This window comes from Melanerpes formicivorus, unplaced genomic scaffold (genome assembly GCF_026170545.1).
Source record: "Melanerpes formicivorus ecotype bairdi unplaced genomic scaffold, bMelFor1.0.p_v2 SCAF_1, whole genome shotgun sequence".
In the NCBI taxonomy this organism is placed as follows: domain Eukaryota; kingdom Metazoa; phylum Chordata; class Aves; order Piciformes; family Picidae; genus Melanerpes; species Melanerpes formicivorus.
In genome coordinates, this window is record NW_027142353.1 from 49,060,893 (window position 1) to 49,074,428 (window position 13,536).

Genomic DNA, 13,536 nt, shown 5'->3' on the forward strand with positions numbered 1-13,536 from the left:
GAAAGGACTCATGGGACTGGCAGCATTCAGCAGGATGTTGGCCAAGCTAAACACCAAGTAGAAAAAGCTTCTCAGTCATTGCAGCATAATCCCAGACCCCCCTCCTGTCTACACATACCTAAGAAACTAAGTTTAAGACCTAAGAAAACAAAACTGCAGACAAAACAAAGCTTCACATCAAATTCACAGGATTTTTTTTTCTTCAAGGTAGCAGCTTCAGAAATGGCTCAAAGAAAAGAGAAGGGGGTCATCATCAGTTTGAGAATGATGCTGAGGTTGGTCTCTTATTCTAGTGAGACATTTGCCTGTGGGTCATTCAGTGACTCTGCATGAAGCTTTTGTATTCCAATATTTCTAATTTAGTATTTCTAAAACACTGGCTTTCAGTCTGTCATCCATAGAACCCCAAGAGTCAATGGACTTTTTCTGGAAATGTAAGGTTAGAAATTTGATATGCTACTATCTACAATTCTACTGGGGAAAAAAAAAATAAGCTTTGCTAACAAATAATAAACAAAGAAAACTTCTGCTGTACTGTATCAGATCTGGCCATCTTCTGTAGACACAAACATGTTAAAAAGAGGGTAGAGAAAATGGAAAACTTAGCTGGCTGTTACTCAGTCTGGAGAAGTAAATGGTTGTTACTGGCTAAGAAAAATAGCCCAAAAAAAGAGATAGACAAAACTGCTCAGTCACTTTAGAGAGGTGTTGGAGCAGGTCTTTAGAGTTGTTCTCTACCCAAAACTGCAGTTTGAAAAGGAAAACACAGCTATGGCCTTATCTCAAAGTGTTTTTCCTCTTCCCTTATAGTTCAAAGGTCAAACTGATTGTCTTTAAGGAGCAGATACTAAAATTTCTGCCATTCATACCATGTTGATCTCATGCTTAGACTACTTGGACAGCAATTCTGACAGTGCTAAAATTTAGGCATATTTGAGATATAAGGCCAGTGCAGAATTCAGGAGGTCATTTTTTTAACGGCATCTCTTTCAAACTGTGGACAGTGTAAGTAACCTTGGGCCTGCATTGGCTCTTTAAAGGCTAAAAAGACAGTACTTCAGATATCAGCTTTACCCTATAACTCTACAGAAGTGCTGAAAGAATGATTCTCCCCATTACCATACTTCTACAGGTATGATCAGAGACAATCTGGTGTGGTGATAGATTTATGAGCAAAAGAAGGATGTCGCAGTGTGCTTTGCAAGAAGCTCCCTTTAGAGATGCTTTACCATTTAGAGATTTATTTTTTCCTTCAGACTAAAATTATTCTAATTTTCTCATCCTTATGATGATTTTCTTAGTAGTATCCAAGACCAAAAGTTATGGGACAGAGTGAGAAAAATCCTTCTCACTGAATGCAAAGTGCTGTCTGTGTTCAATTAAATATCTTCTGGACATGAAGGATGGAGAAAGTGGGGTGAAACAAAATTATTCTATAAAATGACTGATAGGAGATTGACCTACATTTCTAACCCATGAATGTTTTATATAAAATATTATGATAATATTTTCTAAACAACCCTTGAACAAACATGCAAATCAAATGTAAACCTATCTTTTTAAAGGTGGAAACTTGATGTTTCATTCTTTCTACAAAGAGAACATCAAGTACAAGCAGTTCAAGCAAATTGGGAAGAAAACTTTTTGTTGTTGTTGTGATAAAGTTTCATTTATTCTGTCTAAGAGGAATGCAGGATGTTTCTCATCTTCTGTGGACCTGCACAATGGATTTTGTGAGTCACCACATGGTTGTCTTGTGGGAGGTGCAACAGAGCAGGAGTTATCTTATTCCCTTCTAAGTTTTTGGAACACAGGATGACCGCACACCCTTCATGTGGCACTTTTTTTTTTATTGTGAAATAGCAGCTGACAACTTTCTCTCTCCTTCTTTTGTTTGCTGCTTTTGGCTTCAATGGCTAGTCCATGGCTAGTGAAGAGCCATATGACTCCCAACTTCGATGCTTTCATGTCTATCAGCCTCATGGCTTGTTCCTGCAGCTTCTGATACTGGTGAGTTTCAAAAGGGGGACAAGATGAACACAGAATTCCTTTCAGTTGCTGCTAATTCATATCAGCCAAATGCATGTGGAATTTACAGCTATATAGATAGAGGGTAAGGGCGAGTGCCACCAGGACAGCTTGCTTTCTGGAGACATATTTGCACATTTAGGATCCATTCCTGTAGATGATGCTCACACTCCTGATATTGTACATAGTGAGGTGCAGGTGTTTGGAGAGTTCCCAGACCTCAGCATACTTATTCTCCCAAGACAGGGAGAGAGACCTAATTACTGGCCTCCTAGTTTCCTTTGGCTGACTTCGCCTAATATCAGGGTTTGGTCCCTTGAAACATGCTTCCATGGAGATTTGTGTGCATATATTTCTTAAAAAAAAAAAAACCCACACACACACAAAAAAACCAAACAAACAAAAAGAAACTCCAAAGCAACAGAGAAACATCCCTGGGCAAAACAGTTTATCCTGTAGATCCCTATCATCCAAACTAAAGGTTAATGTGTTTATAAACAGGTAATACATCCAAAGCCCTGGGGACAGTGAGGCCTAGTTTCCTAGGAAGCCATGTTTTAGAGATGAATGCACATTCCCAGGTGCTCAGCACACACAAAGCTCGCTTCTGCCACTGGGCTAATTAGTAAAGTCTTTCTTGGCAGAACTTAGTAGCTCTAATAGCTACGTCTGTGAGCTCAAAAGTTGTTAGATCAGGACAGGTAAATAAAAAGAGAGGGAGGAGTCTATATGAGTCATGTTTCCTCTGGAAAGCAGGCTTTCATATGTCCTGTCACATACAGATACATTGACCAAGCCCAGGTTGAAATGGAAAGTTTTATTCACACAAAGACACTTTTCACTCCCACTGAATAGCAGTATAAACAGAAAATCCAATGGAGAGCTGAAGAGCTGTTCTGTTGACAGTCTTACCAAAGCTGATGTATTAGTACAACATGGGTTTTTTTCTAAGTTTTATTAATGAAAAATTAATGACTGTAAAAATTTCAACCAGTATTATTTTGAGATTGATTAGACTTGGATTTTGAAAAGGAGTGATGCAAATGATTTTGCACACAGTTTTCATGCATAAAACTACTCAACAAGATTGATTAGAAAACCAAATTATTTTCCAACCACACAATGGTGGGGGGGTGGGGGGTGTGGAGGACGATAAAAAATGGCAAAGATTTCAGGAGTAGTATTGACTCAGTTCTAAGGTTTTTTTTTCCTTTTTCTTTATTCTTTTCTTCTACTTTTGGACCAGTTTAACATTTGCTTATGCCAGACATAAATCTCAGGAAGATATATTGGTGGATCATAACCCTTCCACCCCAAGGCAAGATTCCTATTCATAATACATCTTTCATAACTTACTGTGATCTTCCCACTCAAATAACAGACTGAAATATCCATGACTGCAACATATTATAAAGATGTTTTCTGTCCAAGAAATTGTCAAAGAGCAGTCTAAAAAAGATAAGACACACAAATTTTAAGTCTCCTAAGACAACATACTAATTCAAACAGATACCATTTAATGCTAAACTAATGAAATATATCCATTTAGAAAATTAGTTGTTTCATGCAAAACTTTTGAAGTGTTGGAAAGCTTTTAAAACGTTCTTGTTTCATATATCATTTTGATAGTTTGTTTTTTTTTTTTTTCTTTAGTTGTCTATAAACACTGATACAGAAATATCAGCATTTTCCAATAGTGAGAAATGTCAGGTTTCAATCATTTTCTGGAATTACATGCCACTACTTATGATGTCCGGTTTCCTTCCCAAAGCTGTTGCTTCCCCAGCTCAGCAGAACCTGTGTTATCAAGTACATATAGTTGTGTCTAATAATGCACAGGTTTTAGTCAGCTAAAGTCTTATTAAGTGAAATCAAGCATTAAAATTATCTGAGCATGCCTAATTGCTTTATAGATCAGAGTTCTTAGCATGAAGAGAGATGAACCACTTGTAAACTTCCTCAGGCAACAGCATCTTTTTTTCTACAGCAAAGCACTGCATCCTTTAGGGAAATACTGGAAGTGACAGGCCACTTTCCAAAATACATTTAGGGCTGTGAATCAAATGTAGAAAATTTAAAAAAGACAGAGAAGAGTTGACTTAATTTAATGGTTTTGTGGGAGATTAAGAAAACCCACATTTAAACCTGATGGAAAAATACCTTTGTAAATCAAAAATATTTGTGGCAAACTTTCTGGTTTATTTCTTTGTGTTTTTAACGTATGTCTTTAGTATAAATATGTAATGCAAACTAAACTAACAGCAGATATGTTTTGATATTACTAAAACTTTGTAACAAACAAAAATCTTTAAAAGCACGTGATGTTAAAAGTAAAGCCTGACGGTAATTTTTTGGTAATTTTTTCGCTATGTCTCTGTTATTCAGTGGATATAATTTCTAATGACTGCCATAAGATCAGGATTGAGATCTAAGATGGCATTTTGAAAATAGAATAGAATAGAATAAAATAGAATAAACCAGGTTGGAAGAGACATTCAAGATCATCGTGGCCAAACCATCATCCAACACCACCTAATCAACTGAACCATGGCACCAAGCACCCCATAAAGTCTCCACCTGAACACCTCCAATGATGGTGAGTCCACCACCTCCTCGGGCAGCACATTCCAATGGGCAATCACTCTCTCTGTATAGAACTTCTTCCTAACATCCAACCTAAACCTCCCCTGGTGCAGCCTGAGACCGTGTCCTCTTGTTCTGGTGCTGGCTGCCTGGGAGAAGAGACCAACATCCGCCTGTCTACAACCTCCCTTCAGGTAGTTGTAGAGAGTAATAAGGTCACCCCTGAGTCTCCTCTTCTCCAGGCTAGGCGACCCCAGCTCCCTCAGTCTCTCCTCATAGGGCTTGTGTGCCAAACCCCTCACCAACTTTGTTGCCCTTCTCTGGACTCATTCCAGCAAGTCAACATCCTTCCTAAACTGAGGGGCCCAGAACTGGACACAGTACTCAAGGTGTGGCCTAACCAGTGCAGCATACAGGGGGAGAATGACCTCCCTGCTCCTGCTGGCCACACTGTTCCTGACCAATTTACACATACAATTCTATCTACCCATCCAGATCTAAAGCTACATGTCTCCGTATATATAAGTATGTATGTGTGCATGCAAGTATATAGCCCAGCAAATTTTCAATGAAGATTACAAATTTCTCCTTTATGGAGGGCAGATGCACTATGTCCAAATGAAAGGGTTAAAAAAATATAATTTTGAGCACAGTTTGCAATGTGTATTGAGTATATCATAGCTATACATAACATCTGCCCAAGTCTTTGCAGATGTTACTTAGCTTTGCCAAGTACTTTCAACACTCTGGATGAGGTCTTGAACTCAGGTTTGGCTGATTCAATGCAATCTACAGCGTTTCTTACTCAGTGTAGAAGGGAAACTAAATGAGCTACAATTGCTCTGGTCAGCTGATTCTTTCACATCCATTTCTTGAGCTTTGGAATTAACAGTGAACAAAAGTTACCCTCTGAAAATCAAAGAAGGGCTCAAGAGAAGTTTATCAAAAGAAACTGTGAGTAAACAGATGTAAGTATCAGCACATGATACCAGTTTAGTCACACACAGGATAAACACACTGTAAGGATCCAGGTTTACAGGTAGAAATCTAGTCTTTTGTACTTTACCCATGTTTTTAAGATCTACTCCTTGAAGAGGATTCAGTTCAGTGCCTTGCAAACATAAATGTCTAAAGAAAAACCACTAGTCCTTTGAGGAATTATTAGCACTTCTCATTTTCCTTCAGTTTTTCTTATTACACTTTGCAATCTGATATAATAAAGGAGAATTTGAGAGAATATAAATAGCTCAAGAAAAAGATAGACAAGTCAAAGAACAGTAAACAAGAAAATGCCATTTTACAATCATTTTCCAAAGCTGAATTTTAGCCCACTGAACAGATAAGCAACATTAGTCAGCTGCTACTAATGGACATTTTCCCTTCCTTACGTTTGTCATTCACCCACGCTGTTCCCATTTCAGCAAAAGCAACATAAAATGGTGCTAGTAATGTTTTATCCCTTCACATATTTTTCAACAGTAAATTCTACATGGGAAAAAAAATTCCTCTTGTGCCACTCATCTGCCCAGAAAACGCAGTTTTCCAGACCATCAATTTCCACTCACCAGTTTTCATATATGCTTTGGTGTAAAATGAACCCTACAGAGGGGATTTTGTACCTTCTCTGAAAAGTTTGCAGCTATTACAATCTTTTTTACAAGTAGTCCTTCCAAGCTGTGACAAATTGAATATTTGGGAACAGACAGATGGGTGTAATGGCATACCTGTAAAAACACTAGAAGTCTTTCAAGATCACTTAACATTTGTGAATATCTATACAAACACATACAAAGGGAATCCTAGATGTGAGAATGTACCATTGGTGGGAGCTGAACTTTCTAATTTATGTGTCCTAACTCCTAATATATGACAATTTGAACATAAAGACATTAAGTGCTCTGCCCTCAATGGCTGTGGAGATTTTGTCAACCCTCAGAAAGTGAATTGGTTCCCATGATTTTAATCTAGCTATCTGGCACTGATGCTCCAAAGTCAAAGCGAAAAATGCCATTTGCCTTTCAAAGTGATGTTTAAGAGAGAGCCAAATATGACAATTCAAGAGAGAAGCTAGTGTTAGAAGCTAGTGTTAGTGTCTTCCAGGTACTGGTTACTCCAAGAACAGGAGCAATATGACTTTTCCATGTTATTTCTGCATGCCTTTCATTGACCTATTTTCCACCTTCAACCCGGGCAGCCACAATCAGTAAACCATCAGACAAAATAACAGAAAATTGTGCAAAACTAAAAACATCACTCTAGGGAGGACAGTTTATTTTTAAACAGGTTAGTAAAACTTTTTGAACTTTCTGTCCCTTAGTAACATCAGTCCATTAACAACATCAGGGATCTTAACACTTTTGTAACAGCTGCACTTAAATATGCTAGTGGTTACTGTAAATTACTGCTTCATTCCTTATGACAGTTTTCAAACTTTTGACACATTGCAGGGCTAAGCCACTGTCTGGGGAAGGGACAAGGATGAGAAATACAGTTTTAGTGATAAAATGGTAACTTCAGAGTATGTGAAAATAAAAATAAGAGCTTTGGAGTTTGTGTTCATGACTGTTATAAAAAAAACCCATATATATATATATATATATATATATATAATCTTCAGCTGCATTTTTAAAGGAGGAAAAGAATACAGAGGTCATAGTCTGTATAACTGTATTCCCCTCTATTGTGGTCTTCAAGCTAATTCAGATTTCTTAATTCTATTGCTCTTTCAGAAACATTGCGCAGAATTCAAGCAGTGGGCTCCTCTACTTAAAACCCTGATAAGTAGCTGGCTTACCTAAAGGGAAAACCTCACGATTTCTTGAATCAAGCACTTAATTTGCACAGAATTTTCTATTAAAATACAGAACACACTAAACAATATTTTTGATACAATGGATAAATTTGAAATTACACGTAGTAAAGATAAAATCTACAAGTTAAGATATTGATAGCTTTCAATTTACAGTTCTTAATGTATTTGAATGCAAAAAGGCAAAGCTTGAAAATCACACTGTACACATATGAACACATTCACCTCTACTCTTATTTACCACTTGATTTCTCAGGTTGTCTGCACAGTTTATTGAGGGATATTGTCTCTATACTGCCCCAGGTCTGGTCCCTATCATTTGGCTTTCTTCACATCCCCACATTCACTTACCTCTTTCGTTCAAAACAGCTGTTTCTGGAGCCAGCAAGACTTGCGTGTAGTTACCTTGGGTACCACTTAGTTTGGTCTTTTACTACTTAAAATCACTCCAGCTGAGGACTGAGGTGCTCCTGCTAGGAACTAGCACTTCCTCCAGACTGTCCTTTTTCACTCTCCACTCATAGCCTGGAAGACACTTCAGACCGGTGGACAGGCATCTCCTATCACTTATAGGCTTGTCTGGTAATTGGGGCCATTGATTGCCTTGATTACTATCCCTGTACATGCTCTGTTCTTCCTCTCTGATTATCCTATTTTTCTGTCCTGCCTGCCTCATTTGCTCTGGTTTCACCTGCTCTTGCAGAGCAGCCCTGCTCCTGCTGCTCCCTGTCAACTCTGGGTTCATGCAAAACAACTTCTTCAATGGAATATCTCTATATTGGGGATCTGACTCATAGTTTCAAGAGCTGAAAGTACAAGTTTCTTACAACGTGAAGCATCGAATTCTGCAAGTGACAGAACTGGAACTATTTGCAATACCAAATAACTATTACAGTTTAGAAATCAAAACTTACATACTTCAGAAACAGAGATTAATGTGAAGAACTGTAATAGTTCTGAAATAGTACTTACAAGAATCATGTTTCCAAAAGTTGAATGTTTTTTTCATGATACCTGAACAGCTAATCCCAAAAATAATTTCAAAATGATGCACGGAGCTTGGTATGGATGATTGCTTTTGAGTCAGTGGAAATTACTCAGATAAGTCCTACACAAGTTCTAGTCATAGACTTTCAAGTAACAGGCTTTATAGAAAGCTTTATAGATAGATAATTTCTCTATACATTTCGCTTTAATGAGTGTTCTCTTTCCAGAAATGCAGACTAGCTCCCACACTAGCAAAGAATAATGTCATCTGCATTAACACTGCAGCATTTCGGGGGTCCAGATATTTACAGACTAAGTTTCTACATATTAAGGCTTTGACTGAGGAATGAATCATTTTTATTTGATAGGAAGGGCATGATCCGAGAATCTGTCATAACAGATCATATTTGTCCAACCTAAAACCTACTTCTAAATAGTACTTGTGGCAGTGCATCCCAAACCCCTTCTACCCCCTGTGGAGTTGGGATGGGAGTGATCAGAAACATGGGAAAAGGGGTAAAGAGGAAGGTACCTCCCTCCTTTTCAAGGCCGTGTCAGCTGACACGTGGGCCCCTTTCCCCAAGCCACATCTCAGGGGCAGAACCCAGCTCAGCACAAGCCTGGATGATTCAGGATCTGATGCTGATCAGTTTCTTACCCTTTTTAGGCATGTGGGATATGATCTGTGGCATTTGCAACACAGGACGTTTGGGCCATGAGATGATATAAAATGGGTCTGCTAGAAAGCACTGGAGGCTCTTCCTGGGATTTTCTGCCCAGCACGTGCAGACCACTCACCCAGTGGGTCCAGAAGGATTCCTCAAGAAACAGAGACACCGAGAGGACTGCTCACAACTGGAACCATCGTTGTGAGTATATTTGAAACCTACCTAAGTCTCTGGGGAATACCTTCTCTTGCTAAGTAAGGGCAATATATTGCACTTGAGTTCTATCATTTTCCAAATACCATTTGTACCCTTTCCTTTGGAAGATACTGTGCAACCAAGCAATGAACCTGTAAATAGTATTTTTCTGAATTTGTATCTAAGTTACATGGGTGGCAGGATTTCTAAATTAATAAAATTAATTATATTTTTATTAATTCCCCCACCTGCATCCCTTTATTTGTAACAGTACTTTGTGTAATCCACATCATATCTCACCCTGTATAAAACACACTGCCACGTGAACAACCCAAAAATAACTTCTTCTAGAGTCATTCTGCTCATGATAAATATTTAATGAGTGTGACAGTGCTTAGTGTTGGAAATCACACTTGATTTGGGAATCAGATACTAGGAACAGGAGAGATTTCTTCTTTTTATTTTTTATTTATTATTTTCCATTTGGATGCAGGGGAAGAGTTAGAATCATCAGAAAGGATCCATAGTGACTGGATTGAGTAACCCAGTGGAAAATGTCAAAAAGACAAACATAGCTGAAAACTCTGCAACCTCCAGAACTACTGTGTTGCCTTGCATTCCTGCTGTCTACAGCTGTGTAATACTGGGAGACATTGTCCCAGCTCTTCATCCAGTCAGACCTAAGTGCTGAAGTGATTCTTTTGAATACAGGCTTATGAATCACTTATTTTTAGGACTGAAAAATATATATAAAGAGAGATATTGGGGGGGGGGGGGGAGGGGGAGTGGGACGAAGGAAGGAAGTTTCTTAGGGAAGGTAAGAGATTGCATTTCTCTATAATGATTTGGCTAAACAACTGTCTTTACCTTCAAATATGCTGGGTTGCTGAACCTAAGCAGAGATTGAATGTGGAATTTAAAGTCATCAGGTGATAGAACAGCTGACTGAGATGAAACAAAAGACCAAAGCCATAAATTTAGGTCAAAACTGCATGGAGAATGCCCCAGAAGGGTTCCCAGCTTTGGAGGCTGGGAATTTCACAGTATCACAGTATCGCTAAGGTTGGAAGAGATCTCGAGGATCATCGAGTCCAACCTGTCACCACAGACCTCATGACTAGACTGTGGCACAAAGTGCCATGTCCAATCTCCTCTTGAACACCTCGAGCAATGGTGACTCCACCACCTCCCTGAGCAGCACATTCCAATGACCAATGACTCTCTCGGTGAAGAACTTTCTCCTCACCTTGAGCCTAAACTTCCCCTGGCGCAGCTTGAGACTGTGTCCCCTTGTTCTTGTGCTGGTTGCATGGGAGAAGAGACCAACCCCTTCTTGGCTACAACCACCTTTCAGGTAGTTGTAGAGGACAATGAGGTCTCCCCTGAGCCTCCTCTTCTCCAGGCTAAACAATCCCAGCTCTCTCAGCCTCTCCTCATAGGGCTTGTGCTCAAGGCCTCTCACCAGCCTTGTTGCCCTTCTCTGGACACGTTCAAGAGTCTCAATGTCCTTCTTAAACTGAGGGGCCCAGAACTGGACACAGTTCCATTTGATAAATGTCAGTTCAGAATTAATTGTCCAGGAAGGACTGAATAAAAGTATTCCTGATTGAAGGTGCTAATTTCAGCATCATACATATTTTACTGTGCCTGTAAATATTCCTGAAGAAATGTATTACTGTCATTTATTAAATATGCATTGCTACCTCTTCTAATCCTGGTAGTATAGGAAAAGAAGACATTCATCAGTGGTTGTATTATATTATATGGTGCCAGACCATTTTCAATAGGAAAAATAAAGGAAGTACAGAACAATAAAAAGAGGAAGTAACACAGAAATCATGTTTCTGTTATATAAGGCATGAATAAAAAGTCACACAAATTACTGAAGTTGGTTGTGAAATCCTCAATTACCCTACAGTATAATCAGAGAAAAGTTCTTCTGCAAGCTTTCTATCTTATAAGAAACATAAGGAAAAACTTTTTCACTGTGAGGGTGACAGAACACTGGAACCCTAAGAGGTTGTGGAGTCTCCTTCTCTGGAGACATTCAAAACCTACCTGGATGTGTGACCTACTCTAGCTGATCCTGCTTTTTCAGGGAGTTGGACTGGATGAGCTTTTGAGGTTCCTCCCAACTTCTAACATTATGTCATTCTGTGATTCTGTGACACTGTGATTCATGGCTTGGCAAGGTCTCTGTGATCCTACAGAACTGAAGGTGTGAGGGTTGGGGGGTTTTGTGGGTTTTGTTTGTTTGGTGGTTTGTTTTTTGTTTTCTTTTTTGGCTTCTGTAGGTGCTTGCTCTGCTGAACTGAATTTAATACATTTTTCTACTCCACAGGATCCCAAACTGATGCCTGCACACTTCATCTCCTGGAGTCCAGGAGGATTTGCTTGGTTACATATTAGAGAGATGATAATGATTCGGTATAACACATGAATGCTCTAGGAGTAATTTCACTATTTTACTAGCCCATCCACATACTACCTCTAGGACATACATAAACAGCCTTCAACAGGGATCTACTGTAGTCTTCATAAACACTGACATTTCTGGAGTGCAAAGAGCCAGGGTGACTCAATGCATTGGATTTCTAAGTTTTTGATAGAAGTGGTTAGGGCATTCTTCACAAAATGTATCTGTTGCTTTGGAGGATGGGAGGGAGTGACATTGCTCTACAGTGAATTGTGGTGGACTGAAGCAAAATTTTCAAGGGCACCCATAGCAATTTAATGCCTGAATGTCAGCTGCCATTTGGAAACCAAAGTTCAGCAGACAATCTCAGCTCATACTTTTGAAAAACATCACTTCTAAGGCTTCTAAAGCTGTAATAGGTAGAGATAGAATAGACATCTGTACTCTGTTACAGTTGTACTCTGGGCTACAGAAGCTTTTTTCCAGGCCTTTCATACTCATCAACAGAAAAGAATACAGTAAAGCTGCTCTCCTGTACTGCATATGAAACTCAGGGAAGCCAGTAGAGGCTGGTTAGAGATGTGAATTTAAGTTTGATTAACCAAACCCCATTAAGCCTTTGCATAATCACTCACATTCAGTATTGCATTTCCTTAATATTATATGTAAATTGTTGTGTTGGGTTTTGGTGTTGGTTTTGTGCTTTTTTTAATTGCTCAGTGAAAGTCATTTTAATACTGGATAAAGTGTTAACAGAAAGCTGTACTGCTAATTCTCATAGCAGTTGGTGGAAAATTTCCACAAATGATTGCTGACAATCCACCACTTCTAGGTTTTTGCAGGAGGGCAAAAATATTTGTGTGAATCCATGCCAAAGATGACTCAATGAAGGTCCTTCCAGAAACAAAAATTAGTGGACTTCTAGGAAAATAAAACAGATTCAGCTGAAAGTGCCTATTATTCAGCATTAACTAGGTAAATTATCCCATTTAAAAGACTTCAGTGAGAGAACCCTGCTAAAATTTCCCTTTTCCAATATAGGACTGAGAACAATGTGGACATTATTTAGCCAGAATTTGTCAAAAGTAATGAAGTAAATTAAAAATATATCTTAAATAAACTTTTAGCAAGAAGCCAGAGGCATAAATGCTTTGACTGAACAATATACAGCACCATGGGAAAATGAATACATTGACAAGAACTGGAAATAATTTTTTAATTCATAAGGACAAAAGAAGAGTTAAAGAAGATAAATATATTTGTAATTAATAATTCAGAGTATCACATTAAGTGCCAATATTTGTCTGTTTATTAGATATTTATTATCGTTGGTTTGTAATTCTTTGTATTATCAAAAATCCTGAGCAAACTGCACATTCAGGATGAGTTTCCTCTCACATCACTTTGGCATCTAAATGTTAGGCTTCTTGTCTAAGCCCTTTCATTGTACAGTTTTCCTTGAACATAACTCAAAGTGAAATTGCAAAGAAGTAAGCATTTCATACCTCCTGTTGGAGAGCTCAGGTGTACCACCTTCTTAAAACAATCTTCACAGTCTGCAGAGGAGACCTAGAAAATTGGTTTAAATTTCATGCTTTTTCAGATGGCTGGAGATTCATGCCATGTATCTCACTCTGTAGATACAGGGTAAAGTTTTACATTGTAAGGAGAAAAACATTCTATCTGTTTAAAATTGGTTTTGTTTTCACTTATATTACATGGTTGGATGATTAGAGTTAATATGAAATGTGAACAGAGTCTTTTTTCTTCATTCAGGAAGCCTATTCACAGTCAATGTGCTATTTAAATCTTGGTTGTAGACATCTGTTCTCTATATTACTGCCCTTATA